We start from the raw sequence: 23286 nt of genomic DNA on the forward strand, positions 1-23286 counted from the left end.
AGACTCTGGTCCTGGCTGATGCCTGGATGGCATGCAGGCATGTCAGGCTCTGAGGTAGAGGACCTAACTAAGCGAGCTGGATTCCTCACCTACAGTAACTATATAATAACAAATGTGTGCTCCTTTAAGCTGATAAGTTTGGGAGTAATTTGTTATGCAGCAATAGGTAACTAATACTTCATGTATTTGCCATCCTTAATTTAACCACTTTATGCACATTATCGTGTAACAACAACAGCAACAACAAAATAGTGGGAGCAGTACCATACACTAAGCAAGTAGGAAGAAATTATAGCTGAATTTAAAGGAGAAGATAAATGACCAAGATCAATCACAAGAACGCAAGACACAACAATCAGAGGACATTCAGTGGAGGGGTGAACCCTCCTGGAGAACTCAGCCAAGTTTGGATTCAACTGTTTTGCCACTCCGTTCAGTGTGATCCCTTGTTTACCTCTCGTTTCCACCAAAACATTAAGTTTAATAAGGATAGGGACTCTGTTTCTTTCATTCATTGTTACATTGCCCACTGCAGGCATAGTGCCTGGAACATAACAGGCTTCAATAATTATTGATTGAATGAATAAATGTTTGTTTCAGTGATTGTCAATAAGCCACAAAATATGGCTACACATTTGGAAAAATAAGCATCAGAAATGGTTATAATAAAGATTTGTGTGTGTGTGTGTGTGTGTGTGTGTGTGTGTGTGTGTGTAAAGGAAGAAAATTTAGTGTCTGGCCAATTCACTCATTTAGGGCATCTAATTCCCTGATAATGTCAGTTAAATGGGGCATTACTGTAATAAGTACCATTAATTATTCATTGCTAACACAGTGTTCAAGGTCACATGAAATCTGATGGAAAATCTCTTCACTGTGGAAAAATCACTTGCTGATTGTTATCACAATTTTCACTGCTACTGTACAGAGCTTGTCTCTTTCCAGCATTTTCAGGAGGGACCACAAGTCACTAAGCTCATTTCATGGAAAATAATATAATTTCATTTATTTCATGGAAAATAATATAATTTCATGTATCTGATTGCATGTTTCTCTGCTGTTAGGAATTTCTTTAATTATATATATACATATATATGTATATATATACACACATATATATACACACACACATATACATTGCATATGATTTGTTTTATACATATATGTGTGTATGTGTGTATATATATATATGGTGTTTGTCCATACCATGTATATATATATGGTTTTGAACTATTATAAAGAGAGAAAAGAAAATAAGTTATGGTAGGATAGAGGTAGGATAAATGAAAAATAGATTATTTATGTGAAAAAACCATAGAAAGCAAGTATGACCAAGCTTCTGAGATCAACTGTGAATAGCCAAGTATTAAGTTAACCAACATCAAATCCAGAGCCTACATAAAGAGGTGAGCTTAGCATTTGCTTGGCTGGCAAAATGGCAAATGGTGGAGCTGCCTTTATTCAGTGAGAACCAGAAAGGCATTTAGGCTTCTTTCCCTGCTGCTCTCTGTTGAGAAGGCTTCTGAGGCCCAGTGGAGGAGCACTGTAATTGGTTAATGATGGCACAGAATACAGAGCAGATATATTAGCCAGTGCATTTATGAGTCTTAGAATTCTCTAATGTAATACAATTAGTCAATTTCAGGGTAAGTTGTGACTCAGTGAAATCCAATTATGATTTATTTTCTCTATTGCAATAGTATGACCAGACATATTTCCAGAGTCAAGGAACTTAAAAAAAAATGTTTTTTTAAATCTCTGCTCTTCTAGACTACACTTGGTTTTATACTTACTTTCAACAGGTTATTTTAGCTTCGGGAAGGATTTCAGGGTCTGAAATAGTCCATAAAAAAAATGAATCATTTTTCAAAGGTGACAGAACCTACTGATGCCTCTGGCTTACATGTTTGCATTTCACCATAAAGCAATAACTATATGTCCACTGGTGATTTGCTTTAATCTTAAGGTAAATAAAACCTGTTGGAGCAGAAACTGGGAAAAGGTGGTCAAAGGGTAAACAGTATCGCTAGTGCTTTGTTCTCACATTGCACATGATTTCCTCGGGGCATGTAGCCCTTCACTAATCTAAATCAGTGTACTACACCTTTAAAAAAATGTCTATTAAGACAAAATGAGCTGAAAATACTTTACAATGTGGACATCAAATCTGCAATTTGTAGGTTGTTCAAAAACAGTGAATATTTTTAGATGACCACAGCCTAGACAACCCCTTTCCCTCATTCCATTGTGACAAACCTATGGTGGCCTGACACCCGGAGAGTAGGGCCATAGGTTCTTTCCATTTGGCAGCTCTGCAGATCGCCTGAACTTAGTCTTCCACAGTTTTCATTAAAACCATCAGCTGTGTGTAGCTTTCTACTCCTTCCCCTCAAAAATAAGATGTGGAGTAAATTTCTTCTCCAAGGACCTCCTTCTCTTTGTCACTACTGTGTTTCTCCCAAAATAAGACCAGGTCTTATATTAATTTTTGCTCCAAAAGACGCATTAAGGCTTATGTTCAGGGATGTCATTCTGAAAAATCATGCAAGGGCTTGTTTTCTGGTTAGGTCTTATTTTCGGGGAAACACAGTATATATTAGTTCCCAGCTTGTTGAACTTTCATTTACTCACATATAAATTGAACAAAAACGTGTTCAGAGCCTAGTAATGCTAGCGACGTGCTGAAGTGACAGTGGTAAAGAAGAGAGGAGGGTTACTACCCTCACTGATTGTTGTGTGGGGCGGCCTGCAGGGTCTCAGCTCCCGCTCCCCACATAAGAATGCAGGATGTGGCTAGGCCAAAAAGGAACACCCACGGAGCCATAGGTAGGGGAGTCATACCGCTATAGTCTCACTGGAGGCTGGATTCACATGACGTGGGACCTGCTGTCCGCTTTCCTGACAACCGACCAACTCCACTTGACTCATCAACCAGTGCAGCCACGGCAGTTATATCAGTGGTCAACTGGCTAACCAGCCACAGCTGACGGCCAACTAGCCACAGCCGATGGCCATCTACTACTAGAGCCAGCACCCATCCACATGAGGCCGAGAGCTGGAAACTGCTCTCTGGGGCTCTGTCCCCACACTGATATACTCTAGTGAGGAAGACAAAATAAACAAGTAAACAAATAATGATAAGGAAATAAGTAAAGGACTGAAAGGGAAGAGTAGGGAGGGTTTTCTGTTTTGGGCCAAGTGGTGGACTAGATATTTGCAGAAACCCCACTCAGTAAAGTGCAACAAAAATGTTAAATAAGGTACTAAAGACGAGAAAAAAATGCATGCCTGAATGAGTAGGAAAGTAAGGAAATTCTGTGGAGGCCAGAAATGACCAGAAAATAAGAATCATCAGGGGAGAGGTAACTCTGGGGTTGCCATTTGCCCTGGGGTAAATCTTATCTCTGGCAGCCAAAATCCTGGATTTTAATTAGCCATGTGTAGGGGACAAGAGACAGAACATACGTGACCTAAGACTGAGTCAAGGTTGGACTGATGAACCGCTACACAAGGCCGGGACACAGAAAGGCAACAGTTTTCGTGAGTGAACCAAAAAACCCAAACCAAACCCTGGCCGTGAGGGAGACTCTGGGGTATAGTGCTTGCCTCAACCTTGGCTTTGGACGAAGATAAAAGATAACATTTCTTGAGAATTCCTTATCATAAACCCGTGGTTAAGGGTGTTCACATTTGGGGTTGGAATCCACGTTATCTACAAACAAACTTCCAACCAAAAATGTAATTTTAGGTGATTCTTAGGTTTGTCCAAGGAAAATCTCAAATCCTCTGTGCAGAAATAAAACCAGGTTTCAAACCAGGTCTCAAAGAATATCTAGAAATAACATTAGGAAACAAACTCATCGTGCTCATGTAAGGAGAAACAAACTCACGTAAGGAGAAATAAGAACACATATAAAATTCCCAAACTAGCCAAGAGGAAAAAAAGGAATTAGAAAGTCTTGCCCAGTCTGAAATGGAATTCAGTCTATATAAAGCTTAAAATAAGATTGTAGAAATAAACCCAAATATATCAGTAGTCATAATCAAATAAGTGAAAATATATTAAACATTTCAAAAAGAAATAAAAGATTATTAGGTAACATTTAAAAAAAGATCTGGCACAACACAGAAAAATTGAAAATCAAAGGATAAACAAAGTATAATAGGTTATCTACTAATCTAAAGAAATATGGGTACCTGTATTTCTAGAAACAGTGCTTCTAGAGATAACGAGAGTCACTGTATTTTGATAAAAGTTTCAGTTCATCAGAACAATTTTAAACTTATGTTTCCAATAATATAACTTCAAAATATCTAAAGCAAGAGTTTCAGGATCACAAAGGAAAATTAACAAGCTCCCTACCATAGTGAGTAAAAAGTTACTAATTTTTAAAATTTATTAAATTTATTGGGGTGACATCAGTTACTAAAATTATATAGGTTTCAAGTGTACATTTCTATAATACATCATCTACATATCACATTTTATGTTCACCACCCGGAGTCAGTTCTCCTTCCATCACTGTATATTTGACCCCCTTTTTCATCTTCTGCCATCTACTCCCCCCTTACTCTTTGACAACCTCTGAACTGTTGTCTGTGTCTATGAGTTTTTGTTTCTTTGTCTTATTTGTTTATTGCTTTCAGTTTTTTAACCCACATATGAGTGAAGTGATCTTGACTTTTTCTGTCTGACTTATTTTGCTTAGCATGATAATCTCAAGATCCATCCATGTTGTTGCAGATGCAGTGTTTCATCTTTTCTTATGGCGAGTAATAGTCCATTGTATATATGTACCCCATCTTCTTTATCCAATCATCTATTGAAGGGCATTTTGGTTGTTTCCATATCTTGTCCACTGTGAATAATGCTGCAATGAACATAGGGTACATATATCTTTACAGACAAATGTTTTCAGATTTTTGGGGGGTAGATACTCAGAAAAGGGATTGTTGGGTCATATGGTAATTCTACAATTAATTTTTTGAGGAACTTGTATACTGTTTTCCACAATGGCTGTACCAATTCACATTCCCACCATCAGTGTATGAAGGTTCCTTTTTCTCCACAACCTCTCCAACACTTGTTGTTCCTTGTCTTGCTGATAATAGCCATTCTTGTTGATAACAGCCATTTTGATTTGCATTTCTCTAATAGCTAGTGAAACTGAGCATTTTTTCATATATCTGTTGGTTGTATATCTTCTTGGGAGAAGTATCTGTTCAGGTCTTCTGCCCAGTTTTTAATTAGATTGTTTGTTTTCTTGTTGTTGTTGAGTTGTTTGAGTTCTTTATATATTTTGGATATTAACCCTTTATCGGAGGTGTTGTCTGCAAATATCTTCTCTCATTCGGTTGTTTGCCTCTTTGTTTTGTTGATGGTTTCTTTTGTTGTGCAGAAGCTTTTTAGTTTGATATAGCCCCATTCATTTATTTTTGCTTTTACTTTCCTTGTCTTTGAGGTCAAATTCATAAAATTCTCTCTGAACCCAAGGTCCTATGGTTTCTTCCATGCAATTTCTTGTTTCAGGTCTTATGTTTAGGTCTTTGATCCATTTTGAGTTAATTTTGGTACATGGTGACAGAGAGAAGTCTAGTTTCATTCTTTTGCATGTGGCTTTCCAAGTTTCCCAGCATCATATATTGAAGAGGCTTTCTTTTCTCCATTGTATGTTTTTGGCTCCTTTGTCAAAACTTATCTGGCCATATATATGTGGGTTTATTTCTGGGTTCTCAATTCTATTCCATTGATCTGTGTCTTTGCTTTTCTGCCAATACCATGCTCTTTTGATTATTGTTGCTTTGTAGTATAAAGTGAAGTCAGGGAATGTTATACCTCCAAACTTGTTCTTTTTCCTTAGAATTGCTTTGGCTATTCAAGGTCTTTTGTGATTCCATACAAATCTGACGATAAAGAAATAGAACAAATCTGTTCTATTTCTTTGCAAAATGTCATTGGGATTTTGATGGGGATTGCATTAAATCTGTATATTACTTTGGGTAATATAGCCATTTTAACTATGGTGATTCTTCCAATCCATGAACATAAAAATCTTTCCTTTTCTTTGTGTCTTCTTCAATTTATTTTAATAATGTCTTATAATTTTCAGTGTATAGGTCCTTCACATTCTTTGTTAAGTTTATTCCTAGGGAGTTTATTCTTTTAGTTGCAATTGCAAAAGGAATTTTTTTTTCCATTTCTTTTTCTGAAATTTCATTGTTAGTATATAGGATTTTTGTGCATTGATTTTTGTATCCTACAACTTTACTGTATTTGTTTATTGTTTCTAATAGTTTTTTGGTGGAGTCTTTAGGGTTTTTGGTATAAAGAATCATGTCATCTGCAAAAAACGACAATTTAACTTCTTCATTCCCAATTTGGATGCCTTTCATTTCTTTCTCTTGCCTGATTTCTCTGGCGAGGACTTCCAATACTCTGCTGAATAAGAGTGGTAATAGGGGTCATCCCTGTCTTGCTCTTGACCTTAGAGGAAAAGCTTTCAGTTTTTCACCATTAAGCATGATATTAGCTGAGGGTTTGTCATATATGGCCTTTATTATGTTGAGACACTTTCCTTCTATACCCATTTTATTAATATTGTTTTAATCATAAATGGATACCTTGTCAAATGCTTTTTCTTCATCTACTGATATGATCATATGATTTTTGTCCTTTGTTTTGTTTATGTGGTGTATCACATTGATCGATTTGCATATGTTGCACCATCTTTGTGCCCCTTAAGTGAACCCCATTTGATCATGATATATACTCTTTTGAATGTATTGTTGTGTCCAATTTGCTAGTATTTTGTTTAAGATTTTTGCATCTGTATTTATCAGAGATATTGGTCTCTAGTTGAGTAAAAACTTACTTATCAATAATTGATAAAGACAGGTAAAATAAAAAATATAATAAAGGAAATTAAAAAATAATAAAAACATAGATTTAAACCACATAATTGGCAACAAAAATCTAGTAGAAACATATAGAAAACTATTCCTAACAACTAGAATAAACCTTTTTGTGTGTGTGTGCATACACACAACATATATAAAATTTAGTCATGAACTAGGGCCTAAAGTAATTAAAACAAATTTCAAGCAACTGGTGTCATACATATGTTGGTAAGCTACCTCTGTTGGAAAAGAAAAGGCCGTGATTTGTAATGTTTCCAGATTTCTGTGGTATAAATATTCATACCACAGCTAACTTCAAGCTATCAATAGTTTAACCATGGGTTTGCAAAATCTTTAAAAATCACATCTTGTTAGTCAGTACAAATTGTCTGCAGCACTCTCTGATTATAAAAAATAAAGTTAGCTATTAATAACAAAAGTATAACTATCTCCCTCATTCACTTAGATATTAAGAACATACTTCTCAATGGCTCATATGTCAAAATCAAAATTATAATGGGCATTCAAACTGAGTGATAATGAAAATACTATATAGGGAAACTTGTGGGACGCAACTAAAGTGTTCTTCAAGGGAAATTTGCATCCTTAAATGGTTATATTTTTAAAAAGGAAAGGTTGGAAATAAATTAGCTAAGATTCATTTTAACCAAAACAGCACAAACAAACAGAAAAAAAAATAAAGAAAGTAGAATGAGGTGCATAATAATGAAAAGGCAGACATTACTTAAAAAGAACACAAATATGCAATAAAGATCATCTCCACAGACACATATTGGTTGTCTTATTAAAGTAATAAAATTGACAAACCTTTTACAAGATTGAGCAAGTAAAAGGAAAACCCAAACAAAACAATTAAAAGGGGGGAAATGATAGGTGCATCAAAAAATAAAACTATAGTGAGACTAGTATGAGTAATTTTATGCATACATTTTAAAAATTTAAGTGAAATGGATATATGTTTAGAAAAGCATAAATTACCCAAACTGATTCAAGAAACAGGAAATATGAATGATCTTATGTATTAGTTATTTATTGCTGCATAACAAACCACCCTACTACTCCATAACTTAAAACAATAAATATTTATTTATTTATTGAAATCCACAGGTCAGCTAGGTTGTTCCTCTGGTGTTGGCTAGGCTTACTCATATGTCTTTGGTCAACTACAGGTTGGGTATATATCTTTGCAGATGGAGGTTGCACTCTAGCTCACACATGTTGCAAAGGAAGCTGGTGGTAGGCTGGTAAAGTGTGACCTCAGTTGAGACAACTGGGTTGACCTTCACATAATCTCTTATCCTCCAGCAGGCTAGGCTGGACTTGTTCATATGGGAGTGGCAGGGCTCTGAGTGAGTCAGCAGAAGAATGAAAGGACCCTAAAGGGCTATGATTGAAACTGGTACAGCAGAACACATGTATTCTGTTGGCTAAGAAATTCACAAGCCTAGTCCATATTCAAAAGATGAGGAAATAGATCATTTCTCTTTAGTGAAAGGACATGGATATAGAGAAGAATGAAGTATTGTGGCCACTTTGTAATCTATCACATTGTAAAATTATCAAATATGTTGATTCAGCAGTTTAAAAGTCTTCTCATTAAGAAAACAGTTGGACAAGACGCTTTTACTGGCAAGTTCTACCAAACATTCAAAGACTAGACAAATTCAATCATTCAGAATCTCTTCAAAAGTAGAAAAAGAGGGACTACACCACAATTTATTTTTATGAGGCTAGTAAAACCCTAAAACTAGGCAAAACATTATGAGAGAAGAAAATAACCCAAATGCATTGAGGATCATCAACACAAAATTCTAAGCAAAATTTAAGGAAATAAAATGATCATTGTATAAAAAAAAAGAAAGCATCACAACTAAGAGGGGGTTATTTCAGGAAAGCAAGGTTAGTTCAATCTTGGAAAATCTATTAATTCACCATGTAAACAAAACAGAAAATAAAATAAAATTAATTTCATTAGATGAAGAATACACATTAAATAAAATTCAACAAACATTTATGTTAAAAGCTCATGGTATATATTAAGACTAGAAAGGAATTTTCTTAATTAAAAAACCCAATATCTACAAAAACCTTTAACCAAACTCAATATTGAAATGCTAAAAGCATTTCTTTTAAAACCAGAATCAAAAAAGTAATGATAGTTATTTTATTTAACACTGTTTTGGAGGTTCTATCTCATGCAATAAAATAAGAAAACTAAATAAATGTGCAAATAGAAAGGAAGAAACCAAACTCACATTATCTACAGATGATGTATATGTTTATATAGAGAGCAAACACATAAAATAATCTACAATTAATTAAATATATGACAATTTAGCACATTTGTGAACCATATTTATATACTTTATTTATTTCTCTGTACTGGCAATAAACAGAATATGTAAATAAGATTCTGTTTATAGCGACAAGATTATTAATTATCTTAGAACAAATATAATGAAATATGTATAAGATTTGATAGAGAAAATAATAAATCAAAAGCATTAAAAGCACCTAAATAAATGCAGTTAACCCTATTTATGGATGAAAGACTCAGTAGTTCAAAGATGTCAATTCTTCCCAAATTAATATGTAGATATAAAGAAATGCCAATGAAAATCTCAGAACTTTTTTTTCTTTTTTAGTGGAACTTGATAGGCAATTTCAGTAATTTATATAGAAAAGCAAGAATTGGCGAGACACTTCTTAAGGAAAAAGTTAAAAGAGGACTTGTCATAATATACATTATGATTATATTAAATAAGGCGGTGTAGTACTGTCCCAGGGATTGGCTAACAGACCACAGAAACAAAAGGCCCATGTTGGACCAGTAGGGGAAAGATGGACTACTCAATAATCAATGTTATGGCAAAAAAAAGAACACAATCTCTGCCTCACAACTTTTACCAAAGTCAAATCCAGATGCATCAAGGGCTTAAGTGTACAAAGGCAAAACTTAAAAATTTTTAGGACAAAATACAAATGTCTATCTCTTTGACCTTGGAGGTGGTAAATGATTTCTTAAACAAGACACAAAAAGCACAAACTATCAAGGAAAAGGTTGATCAACTTGACTTATTAAAATTAATAATTTTGCTCATTGAATGATTTTATAAAGGTGAAAAGCTAAGCCCCAAAGCAGGGGAAGATATTTTCAATACCCAGAACCGAGAAAGGATCAATATGTAAGATACATATATAAAGAAAAACAGAGAGAACGTACTTTGATAAGTTAATCATGGGAGCCCTCAGTGAGGCGTGACATGAAAGTAGAGATCACAGGATGAGAAGGAAGTGATGAAGGAAGACCATTCCAGCCCGAGGAAAGCCTAAGTTCCTAGGCTGTGTGGTGGATATAGGATCAAAGTGTGGCTGGAAAAGAGAGGAGAGAGGAAGGAGGTGGGCTCAGAGACAGAGGCAGAGGCCAGAACAGGACAATAAAAGTCTAACTGAGCACACCTGGCTGTGATGTGAACTGCGGCCCACTGGCTGAGATTACCTGTGGGGAGACTACAGTGCTCTGTAATCCAGTGGACGAGCTTTCTTATAGAATCCCAGAGAGGCTGCCACGGGGTCTTGGTTAAAGGCATGAACTCTGGAGCCAGATAACCAGGTTTCCCATCCTAGCCCCTGGGGGAAATGACTTAGACTTTCTGTCCTCCAGTCTCCCAGTCTGGGAAAATCAATAATAATTGTGCTCACTAGGTATTCTTAATATTTTCTCTGTTTGAACTCCTGGGCAGTCTCAGAAAGAATATTTTTAAATTCATAAAATAAAACAACACAGGATTCCAAAGGACACCAAATATATCAAAATGCAGTTATCAAAATACATATATAAAAATGTGTATACATTTTTTGGCATCCCAATATATATATATATATATATATATATATATGGTGCCAGAAAAATCTATAAAATTTTAGAGATGTTATCTATGCTCACGCAGTAGTTTACTGTAATCAAGAGTGTCTGGACGCTGATGGTAACCACTTTGAGCGCCTCTTCTAATTGCAGAAGTCAAATGTGACTTGTATTCATCTTTTGTTATCAGTATATATTGAGTATTACAATTTTAATACAATTTTCCTTTCTTAAAATGTGTATACATTTTTTGGCATTTAAATATATATGCTTCTTTACCTATTAAATAACAAGAGCTATTAAGGGGTATAATAGGTACCATAATTTTGAAGTTGTGGTGGGTGAAATTATATTTCAAGACATCTACAACAACTCTAATGTGATTTAAAAAAATCAACAACAGTAAGGTTATAAGTCACAGGTACTGCCAATTCCACTGTGTGGTTTGTTGCCTACATTCATAATTGAAGGAAATGTTGAATTTGAGTTAGAGGTTACTAAAAAAACTGTTTTCAATTTTCTTTCCCCTCTTCCAAATAGAATGACTTTCTGAATTCCAACCACTAACCCTTTGAGAGTCAGTAGATCCTAGGATAAAAATCCTTTGTCTTAGGTTCTTAAAAACAAGAGAAATGTGTTTCTCACAATGCTGGAGACTAGGAAGTCAAAGATCAAGGTGGCAGCAGACTTGGTGTCTGGTTCACAGAGGGCTGCCTACGATGTGTCCTCACATGGAGGTAGGGGTGAGGGACCGCTCTGGGGTCCCTTTTATAAAGGCCCTAACCCCATCCATGAGGGCTGCACCTTTAATCATCTTCTAAAGGCCTCACCTCTAACACCACCACACTGGGGGTAGGTTTCAACATAGGAATTTTAGGAGGGCCACAAACACTTGGTCTATAGCTCCACTGTTCTTGAAAAAGCGCTTCCAGTCGCATCTGGCACAAAGCAGCTTTAGTCACTGTTACTGTGCTTATTCCCGTTATTTTGAGAGGTGGCATGGGTAATAGCAAAGATTTTCTATTACACCAGGGCAGACAGCTCTGCCTCACACCAGCCCTGTGATCTGGGGAGGAAGGGAACCTCGAGTCCACACAGCGCCTCTCCTTGGAAACTGATGGAAGAGCTAGGGAAGGGAAGGCGGGAAGAGGAGGAAACAGCTTCAGGACAGGTTCTGCCAATTACTACTTTAGCCAAACTATGATCATTATTCATAAACTATAACTGCTCGTACTCTAGATTTTATTGCTCGTTAAGAGCTGAGTGTAACATCCATAATTAAAGTCAGGAGTTGGACGTGTAAAAAAGAGACATGGAGAACATGTGAAATTCTGAACCTAAAATAAAACCCTGTAAACAGATTATTTTTGTAAGAAAGAATAAAGCTTTATATCCTCATGGGGAACAATTTTTTTTTTTTTAAATGTTGAACCTATGAAGTTTGTCCTGAGCCCAGTGGTTCTGTAATTCAGTTTTCCTGCTTCCTTACAAAAAGCAGCCTTCCTGGGTTCTACCAGATACTTGTGTTTATACTCCGAACATTTAAAAATATTTTCATACCTGCTGTCTTTACTATCTCGCTTTTTCCCAAAGGGCTTGTAGGGTAGGTATAATCACCTTTAGTTTGAGTTAGCCAGAAAAGGTTTATTTTTGCTTGCAATCTATGTTTCCTTGTTGTAGGACTTCTCAGAGCCTCTATATGCTAATGAGCATTGGGAATCTCAGAGAGGGGAAAGAGTAGTCAGTATTTCCTGAACTTGTGTAGCCCACTTTTTATCTGTACCACATCTTATAGGCCCAGGGAAAAATGGTGCTTTAGATATACGAGGTCTGACATTTAAGTTCACGAACTGGTTGCACTGATGTTGCTAACCTTTTTTGATATCAGAGGGATTATTCATTATGAATTTGTACCAACTGGACAGACCATTAAGCAAGTTTACAGTTTGGAAGTGCTGAAAAAGCTGAGTTAAAAAGTTAGACAACCTAAACTTTTCACCAACAATTCATGGCTCTTGTGTCATGACAATGCACCAGCTCACATGGCACTGTCTGTGAGGGAGTTTTTAGCCAGTAAACAAATACCTGTATTGGAACACCCTCCCTATTCACCTGATCTGGCCCCCAATGACTTCTTTCTTTACCCAAAGAGAAAGGAAATATTAAAAAGATGACATTCAGGACATCAAGGGTAATACGACGACAGCTCTGATGGCCATTCCAGAAAAAGAGTTCCAAAATTGCTTGGAAGGGTGGACTAGGCCCTGGTGTCAGTGCATAGCTTCCCAAGGGGAGTACTTCGAAGGTGACCATAGTGATATTCAGCAGTGAGGTATGTAGCACTTTTTCTACAATGAGTTTACGAACTTAATTGTCAGACCTTATATACTTAAAAAAATAAATTTTTTAAGGGTTTTTTGTAGTCACTATACTTACAAGACAATCAAAGAAAAAGCAGGGAAAGTTGAGGATATGATAGGGCTGAATTGATGGAGGAGACAGAGTTGCTTTAGGAAGATCCCTTGGCTTTTTAAAAGATCATCTTAGTGGCTTTATTGATCATGTGATTGTTATAAAGAGTGAAATATCGTTCCTAGGCAGCTTGTTCTGGTTTGGGAGCCATTGGCTTGGCCCTGGCTTCTCTCAAACAGCTCAGAATAGATTTCCCTCCTCTGAGATCTGCCTCTGTGGCTGTACTGAAAGGCCAGATATGAGCTCTTTCTTCTTCCTTCTCATCTCTCTTTAACTCCACTCTGCCCCCTCCCACAGAGGTGCTGTTTGCTGAGACTCTTTGGCTAAACCAGGTGGTCTCAAGGCAAAGCTGGTTGGGCGATGGCCTTGTGGAACAGGGCATGTGGGTGCGAACATGAGTCATGTGGGGCTGCAGAGCATCTGGGCTGTCAGCGACCCAAGGCTCTGTCTCTGCCCAACATGAAAGGAAGCGGCCGCAGAACACTTCCCAGATGGGTTGTTGGCCTTGTGGATTGCACAGGAGAGTAACAGAGTTAGTTCTTATTTTCCCACAAGACTAGGTGGAAACTGGCTTCTCACTTGCTCAGTCAGTCAGTATTCTAAGAGGCATCTCTTCATCCATACGGCCAACTCTAACTGACCATCTAGAGCCATGGGTCTCAGTCAGTGATGAAGATGCCCTGTCCACCAGGGACATTTGGCAATGTCTGGAGACATTTATGGTTGTCACCAATGGGGGTGGGGGGTAAGTAACGCTACTGGGGTCTAGAAGGTAGAGGTAGGGATGCTGCTAAATATCTTACAATGCATAAAATAGTCCTCACAACAAAGAATTATCCAACTCAAAATAACTAGTTGTGCTGAGGTTGAGAAACCCTGCTCCAGAGCTCAGTGTTTAATCACAAGGGTGCTGGGGTCCAAAAGTCCAGGGTTCAAATCCTGGCTTTATCATCTACTGCTGCATGGCCTAGTCAAATTATTTCACTTTATTCTTTCATTTGTAAAAGAAATCTATGAATCCCTACCTCATAAAGTGCTTAGTATAACACAAGGCACTTAAAATGATAAGATTTTACTATCATTGTTCTGTAAAAGGTACTGAATTGTCCCCATGAAGGACAGGAGGTTGATAGATGTAGACAGAACCTCATGTGCCCGGTGCTGTATAGTGGATGGATGGGGAAGGGTTTGTAGGAGAAAGAGCATAAAGATGCGGCCCTAAGTCTTGTAGCATCTAGAACTGAGTAGTCCAATAGAACTTTCTGCAATGATGGAAATGTTCCATATCTGTGCTGTCTGATATGATAGTTACTAGCCACATGTGGTTATTGAGCCGTTGAAAGGTTGCTACTGCAATCAAGGAACCGAATTTTAAATTTTATCAAATTTTAATTACTTAAAATTAAGATGCTGCACATGGCACATGGATCCAGTATTGGACAAAACATGTTTAGAAGAGGAGAGGAGATAGATGTAGACCAAATGTTGACAATCTATGACACAGTGAGTGTGTGTGTGTGTGTGTGTGTGTTGGGGGGCACAATTGTGGCACAGGAATTGAGGGGAGGAAGTCATCACTTCTGACCAGGAACTTCATGGAAGAGATTCTGTGAAAGGTGGGCCTGCAGGGTGGATAGGCTTCTGATAGCAGGAATTGGGGCCAGTGAGGGGGAGCAAATTCCAGGCAGAGGAAACCTGTGGGGGGAGAAGAGCTCAACATGTCTGAAGGGCAGGCCCTAAGACAAGAACACCACACCTTCTGCATGCAACGAGTGTGACATTCAAAAGTACAGTGCCCCTGATAAGCAACATCAAAGGTAGTTGTGTGACAGCACATCTTGCTTTAAGCCTAGGACAATCAAACACAAAATGGAAAGGAGTGACTTGGAAAATAAAGAAATGCCATGTTTTACGGGACCAATTTTTAATGAAGCCACCAGAAACTGGTCAATGTGGGTCTTAGAACTCAGGTCAACGACAATGTTTTCCATTCTGTCCCATGAGAGTGCCAGGTCTGTGTGTGGGCATGGAAGTTGTAGACCTAACAGGAGAAGCTGGAAGACTGCTGAAGACAAATTTTGACAATTCGACAATTTACCTCAGGCTGCTCTGGTTTCTGGAATCCAGTTAAGGACAGTATGACAGGGATGGGCAGAGGATAATTGGTACTATGAAACTCCCTGTCTCAATCCAATTTTGCTGCAGACATCCAGACATTGCCTAAAACTTTTCCTAGAAATATTACGCATCATGACTCTAACAAGCAGTGCTCATTTAGTGGCCACTGGGGCCGGACTAAGATAGACAATTGCTTTGGGGATTTCACCACCAGGGGAGGGGACGAGAATCTTCGCATGTGAAACCTGAGGTTTGCAATGGAGTTTGCTGCTGGATAAAGGAAAATTGATCTCTCAATATAAGGAACTTTTGCAAAATATGCCAAGCTATAATGTTTGCTACAGAGAAATAGAGGACTGTCACCAGAGCAAAATTTTCACATGAGGAAAGCATATTGGGCAAATCAAAACTTCGTCAGTTTTGGTTCCTGGCTAGAACCAAGGGTTCTTCTATGACTGGAAAACAACTGTGACTCTCCAAATCGGGTAGATCTTTAAGGTTGCATAATGTAATATATCTGACTCAGTCAACAACCCCATATTTTGATGTATAAAATGGAAACAAAATTTCAGTCTGTGGACTGTCTATTAATCTTGGGAGAAAAAAATAACATGAGATGCCTCAAAATAAATATTTGGATATTAAGAAAATAGAGAGAAAGAGATAGAAACCTCCAAAACATCTTTGAAAACTGAGTACATTGCTCCTAAGAACTATCCCATAGAAGAGTTAAAATAACATTAGAAAAACAGAAGCTCAACGACGTTATCAATCCGGAGATAGCTTAGTTCATAGTTTTAATCGTCTGGTAGTAATACAATAATAATTTCATAATTTAAAGGGAAATTTACAAATAACTTCTAGATTTCCAGGTAAGATTTGTAGAGTTTTACTCTCCTAGAACCGAGGATAAGAACTCCAGGTAACAAGGTAGTCAGTTTTCACCTCCCTTTCTATGCCCAGGCATTTTGGATTAAGTCAGATGTGTTTTCAAACTACTTTGCCTCTTAATTTTTAAACCTCTGTTTACTTTAAATAAAATTTAATTCATATGTTTCTGATTCACTTACATTTAACTCATCAAAATGCTGTTTCATAAAAATCTCTTTGATGTTCAAATTGCCTTTGGAGCTATTTTTAATAAGACTTTTTTAAAATCTTCCCTACTTAGAATCAGAAAGTTCCATTCATTGTTCTTTAACAACTAGGGGTCCAAAGGGTTGGGTTCAGTGCACTATTTAAATGAAATAATGTATGTAAAATCCTTCGTAAATTCTGAAAATCGATGCCTGTCAGTGATTAGAGTTGCTATTGTTGTCATTACGACCACGCAGAGGACATGAGTTTTGAGGTCTCTCCTTCCCACAGTTGGCTGGACTCAATCATCTTGTGGCTCTCTCCTACTTATTTATAACATTTCCTTATTCTATGGCTTTCTTATTCTTAGCAACACATACAATAAGCACGTCAAATGACTGGTAAAATATTAAAGGAATATGTCAGAGAGCGAGTCACCACTCAAACTGAACCCCTTTCAGTTGAGGTCTCACTTGGACCCACTGTGTGTAACATGTTGACCTGCAGTGGGGTTCAGAGTCTGGTTGGCTTTCACTGACTAAGGGGTTAGGGTCTTCTCTGTGTATTATTTGCATGAATTGATAGACTTTGACAGGAAGATGATTCACTAAGAAGGAAGATTTGTGAGCAACCCCCTGGAGGCAGGAGGGAATAACCAGCACAAGGTGGGGACTGTTCTCCAGGCCAGTGGGTGCATTCTAAACCTTGTGAAGAGCCACATGGAGAAGTTACAGTTATTTTTAATGAGGGCTGTGGGAACATGGGCACATGGGTTGCTCAGGATCATACGGCAAAATGTGAGGCAGAGAATTCCTTCCAATTCTGGGTGGAGCCTAGCCCTACCTTGGCATCATGGGAGCCTTGATGTGTTGATGATAGTGTCTGGTGAAACAGTGGGACAATGGTGGCTGAAATCCTATTGTCTGGTAGGAGATGGCAGAGGAGTTTTGACAACACACAGTGGTTGCCTGTAGCAGCAGCATCCAGTTCACGTTAGCTTGGTCACACGTGAGCCTCCCCTGGGGTCCCTAGAAACACTTGTGTGTGTGTGAGTGTGTGTGTGTGTGTGTGTGTGTGTGTGTCCCAGGAATCTCTATGACCTCATTCCTAGCTGGAGTCTGATGAGTACTGGGACCATTCAGGTTACATGCGAAAATAGCAAAATGGCCATTTTGTTGCTTCTGTCTTGACAAGTACGCAAAAGGTCTCGACCACTCTAACAGAAGTGAACAGGAAATCTTTGTCTCCTGGAAGTTGACCCTGATCTTATGTGTGAAGCATATACTTCCAGCTTTTGCGTGCTCTCCCTGTGGCTCAGTCTGTTGCACACTAGGCTGCCTTTAGGAATTTGGAACCAAACATGAAACTCTCTATCACACAATGGAAGGAACATTGCTCTGCCCTTTCGCACATCAGTCTTTCCTGGTGAATGGCTCCCTAGCCTTCTGATTCTTGCCGTATGGAACAATTGGTCCCTTCAGTGAACTTGCCAGCAGTAATCAGTTATTTCTCCTAGCCATAAATTTTAACCATTCTTTTCTGAGGGGGAAGAAATTAAAGTAACAAAGGGAGGTGGCTATAAAGAACAGAACTGTCAGAATAGCAAATGTTTCAGTAATTTGTTGGCTCCGTGGTTTAGAGTTGACTGATTTTAGCACTAATTTTGGTTTGGAGTATTTCTTGGGACAAAGAAGCCCTATTTTAATGTATATCTCTAGTGATGATTGTGATTATAAGTGTGAAAAAGCTTGTAAGAGAGGTTTAATTACAATTCAACAACTTAACTAATTTTTTTTTTCTTTTTGGAGAACTCAGGTGTCAGCTTGGCTATCTCGTCTTCCATGCAACAAACCAGAGTTTTGACAACACCCACTGAACTTGGCCTATTAAAGACATTGCCCAAGAAACCACTTGGTCCAGCTAAATTGTAATAACTGTTCTGAGCACCTAATTCCACCAGGTCTCGTTGGAAAAACAGGAAAAATTTCCCTAAATGACTAATGCTTTTAGGTCCAGCAGCAGTTTTTTTCATTGTCCTCAAAGCACCTGGTGTAACCTGCTTGCTTTCAATTTTTCTGAGAGCCTGTGGATTTGAAATGAGAAAAAGAAAATAAGATCCCGTAAGTCCACAGGGCAAGGCAACCTGCATTCATATAGAAAACACCAGACATTTCTGAACATGTGGCTGCTAAGCTCCCCCCATCAGGGTCAGATTTATGTATTTGCTCTGGAACTGAGATTTTTGTATACCAGGCACAATAGCTTGGAGTATTTACAGTGTAAGCTATTTTCCTAAAGCAAACAGCTGCGCCGCCAAGCTCAGTAAACCCCTGTGTCCTCAGATACAGGAGCCAGAACCTTCTCAGGGAGCAGGTGTGCCTTAACTAGGAGGAGTCCTTCCTTGGGCGTTACTCCCTGAATGTCTGAACATTTCCCCCGCTCCAGAGATGCAATCTGATGACTTCTGAGAGCTTTTGAAAAGGCACTTATTTTTTCATTTTCTCCTTGATGAGAAAACTAAAAAATGTCCAGTTATTACAACCTAAAGGGAAGGGTTGGGTGGCTTTCAGAGGAAACTGTAGATAAAGTCTAAGTTGTGACAAAGACACTTTATCTTCTTTTTGTTCTCTTTAAATTAAAAAAAATTTTTTTTAAAATTCCCCTCCCTCTTTTCTGGCAGGGAGGGTGGATGCTTTGGTCAGGAGCAGGAATCTGAAAGGAAAACAAAAGGCAAAACATGAAGCTGTTTTTCTGCCTAGAATCTCCATGATTCTTTTTGCTTGTGAGCAACTGTTAGCTGGCTTCCATCAATGGAGGTACAAAATCACCCACATCCCTGTGGACAGGACTTTAAAAGAACATGCAGAAGTGGGATGGGGCGATTCATTTACTTATTCATTTCCTGAATGTTTATGAAGTACCTATTTGATACTGGGGCCTGAGATTACTGTTGTAATGGAGTCAGACATCATCCCCGCAAGGGGTCAAAGGTGTTGCCTTCATTAGTTGACCTCAAAACCGTCCCAATTTCAATAATTTCTTACACCTTTTGGAGAAGAGCTGTTAAAGTGGAAATGCTACTATGTGAAGATAGTATATATAAATATAATATTATATTATATTTACAAATCTTGGTTTGAATTATAGGACCCGATGTAACACGGTATCATGGGAGAATCACAATTCAACAGCCAGGAGAGCTGAGTTCTTATTGTCGCTCTAATCACTAGCTGTCTTGTGATCATGTGTGAGTGACTCTCCTCCTCTGGGCCTCAGTTTCTCCATAGGCACAATGAGGGGGGAAGAGTTTTTAATTGCTTTCCACCTTTATGATTTTACAATTTGTTAATAGTTTAAAAGCAGATATCAAGATAAAATGTGATGGAGGGGCTGAAGTGCTTGACATGTGGTTAACCTGAAAGGGAAAAAGGCAGAAAGAAGGGACTCCTATGCATGTGGTTTAATGATGCCCATGAACAGTATATCAGGATAATTGGTGACAGTGGGTGGGGTGGGGTGTGGGAAACACCACAGACTGTGGAGTCAGGATACTTGGGTCTGATGCTGTCTCTACCATTATGTAGCCTGAGACAAGTAATTTACCTTTTCTAAATCTCAGCATCCTCATCTGTAAAATGGGTTAATATCAGGATATATTGTATAACATTGCTGTGAAGAGTAAGTCAGACTACCCATCTAGCACAGAAAGCCTGGAAAGCAGTCAGTCCTCTATGTCCAAGATCCTCAGAGTGTGGTCTGGAAACCCCTGGGGAGTCTGTCAGCAAGTCTGAGAGGTCAAAACTGTTTTCATGATAATACCTTAGTATTTGCCTTTTTACTTTTATTCTCTCATGAGTGTATAGTGGAGTTTTCCAGAAGCTACAGGATGTGATATTGTCACAGATTGAATGCAGAAGCAGTTAGGAGAGCCCAGTTGTCTTCTCTTAAGCCAGTCATTAAAATTTTTTACAAAAATGTAAAATAATGCTACTCTTCTCTCTCATTTTTTAAAAATAGTTATTTTTTCCATAAAATATGTATTTTTTGTTAATATGCAATGGACTTATTATTACTATTTTAAATATATAAATAATTACTTAATACATTCTTAGTTTGTATTTCAAACGTGGCAAATAGCAGAAGCTCCAACTCACATTAAAAAAGCTATTTGGAGTGGTCAATAATTATTAAGAGTGTGGTTTTACAAATAAATAGAAAAATATATTCCTGCATTAGTTTCCTATTGCTACACAGTTGCTGTAACCAAACATCACAAACTTAGTGTCTTAAAAACAGCACAAATTTATTATCTTAATGTCCTGGCAGTTAGAAGTCTGCAAGAGATCCCAGGATCTCCTTGTCCTTCCCAATTTCTGGGGCACAGCCTACATGCCCTGGCTGTGGCCTCTTTCCTCTACCTTCAAAGCCAGCAGCGTATCCTCTTCAGATCTTTCCCTGCTTGTGTGGTCTGGTCACATCGTCTTTTGTCTCTCTCTTACAAGGACCCTTGTGGTTACACTGGTCTACCTGGGTAATCCAGGATAATAAACTCCCCAATCACAAGATCCTTAACTTAGTCACACCTGCAAAGTCCCTCTTGCCATATAAGATAACGTATTCCCAGGTTCTAGGGATTAGGGATGGACATCTTGGGGACCATTATTCCGCCTACTGCAATTCGATTTTGAGTAATTTACAAATTGGATTCTTAACAAAACAAAACAATGAAAATTTATAATGATAGTACATCAAGTTGAACACGCGCGCGCGCGCACACACACACACACACACACACATATATATATATATATATTACTTAGTCAACAAATATCCTTTCTTGTTTGAATTTTTATAAGAGTTTGTATAAAACTGATGACATATGCTGGGGAACAAGATCTTAAATGCTTCCCAGAATACCAGTTTTGCAGTTTCTTTTATGCATTTGAAGTTAAGGAGGGGATGTAGAGAAGATTACATGAAAGTGGGAGAAAGCAAGGTGGGGATGGGGTTACAGGGAGAGTTAAGGTTATGTATTCTCTTGGGGGTAGTCTCCTGGAGATTGGATCACAGGATAGTTAAAATTATGTGCTTTCTTGAGGGGTCTGAAAGGGGGTATTTCAAAGGTGTGTTAACCTAGATGTAAAGAAAAAATAAACAGGGCTTATTTAAGGCAAAGATAAAGTTTTTACTAAAGAAGTTACATGCCTGGGGCATGACTAACTCTCATGATCTGCCCAGTTAGGAATTTATGATCAGATCACCCTGTGAGGTTACTTTCCATAAGACTCTCTTTTTTTTTTTCTTCCACAGTTCCCTCTTTTGGTTATAAATCAATCCAAAGGATGCACTGATGACCAACCTTTTGGTTGAGTAGTGTCGTCTCACAGTGCTATAAAGACTTATTTTAGGAAGTCTCAGTATTGATGTCATCTCATCAACAAATATTCTTAAAGATCTCTATGTACTCTTATGTCTCTGCCCAATATTTCAATTGTCAGCTTAAGAACCTCTCCTTGATGATGTCTTCTTTACCTCCCTCAGGAGGGCTTCCTTTTCTCGGCATTTACACAGAGCCTGGCACAAAGAACTCCATAATTGTTAGCTAACATTATTTCAATTACTTTTTTGTGTCTCTCCCTTCTAAACTCTAAGCCACCATTCCTAAAAGCATGTTTCACAAAACACTTCCATGAGATTATACCACATAAACTAGTTGTATGGTCAAAACCCTTCAGGAAACACTACGTATCTTATCCTCGTCTTTGGAGATTTGTGATACACTTTAGCATATTAAAGGCTCTGAGAAGTCCTGTGGTGTGTGTGGGGGAAGGTGGGGTTAATTTAACACACCATTTTCCAAATTTATTTGTCCAAGGATTCTCTTTTTCCTATAAAATTGATTAGCATTCTATTGTCAGGAACACTGCTCTAAGCTCCTTGGGGTAAGTACCAAATTGTGTTCTTTGTATCTTTTTTGGCTGACCTGTTCCCAGGACACTGCAGGTACTTGATAAATGTATGTTAAATTAATGCACTGAAGAAGAGGAAAACAAAGTTGGTAGACAAGATCTCTTCCCTCAAGTTGCTAAAAATGAATAAGATAGATGCATAAATAATTATTTGCATAGTAGTAGGCAAATGAAAAGTGATCTAACCCAGAATTGTTAATAAGGAGAAAATCAAATCCAAATGCTGAAAACCAACCTAAGAGTTAAATGGAACTGAAGCAGGTAATTCAAGCAGCCTTTTGAACTTTGTGGACTACCTTCTCTCAAAGAGGAAACAAGAAAATTAGATCTGTGTAGCCCAGAGCAGAATAGAAAGAAATATGTGTCTTCAGATAAAGAATGAAAATTATTATAGAAAAGATTAAGCTAGGATTAAAACTCCAAGTCAGGTCTCTATTGCATCCTGAGTGATGGCTGGGAACCCAATACTCACATCCAATTATGCCTATGAACCTGCAGACAGTCAGTTTGAGAGAGTGAACCCGTATCTCGCTGCCAAAGGTTGGGCATGAGTTTTCCAATCCCCGCCACACCATTTATCAGAAATGAAGGTTCTCTTGACATGGGAAGCAGCAATAGCCCTATTCTGAGATGGCACCAAAGGCCAGGGCAATCACTGGTGGAACCAGCCATTTCAGCAGCTGCTCTGCAGCCATGCGGCTTCCCTTTGTTGGTTGACCCGAGAGCTAATTCAACCAAGGTCATGAAGGGGCAGCAAGCAGTCTTTCCTCTATGCTCTGCTAAACTCACTATGTTGGGGGAAACAAACAAACAAAAGTAGTTCAAGCTAGAAGAGAAAGAAGTTGGTATGGCTCAGTGGAAGGGGGA

This window comes from Rhinolophus sinicus, linkage group LG10, assembly GCF_036562045.2.
Source record: "Rhinolophus sinicus isolate RSC01 linkage group LG10, ASM3656204v1, whole genome shotgun sequence".
Classification (NCBI taxonomy): Eukaryota; Metazoa; Chordata; class Mammalia; order Chiroptera; family Rhinolophidae; genus Rhinolophus; species Rhinolophus sinicus.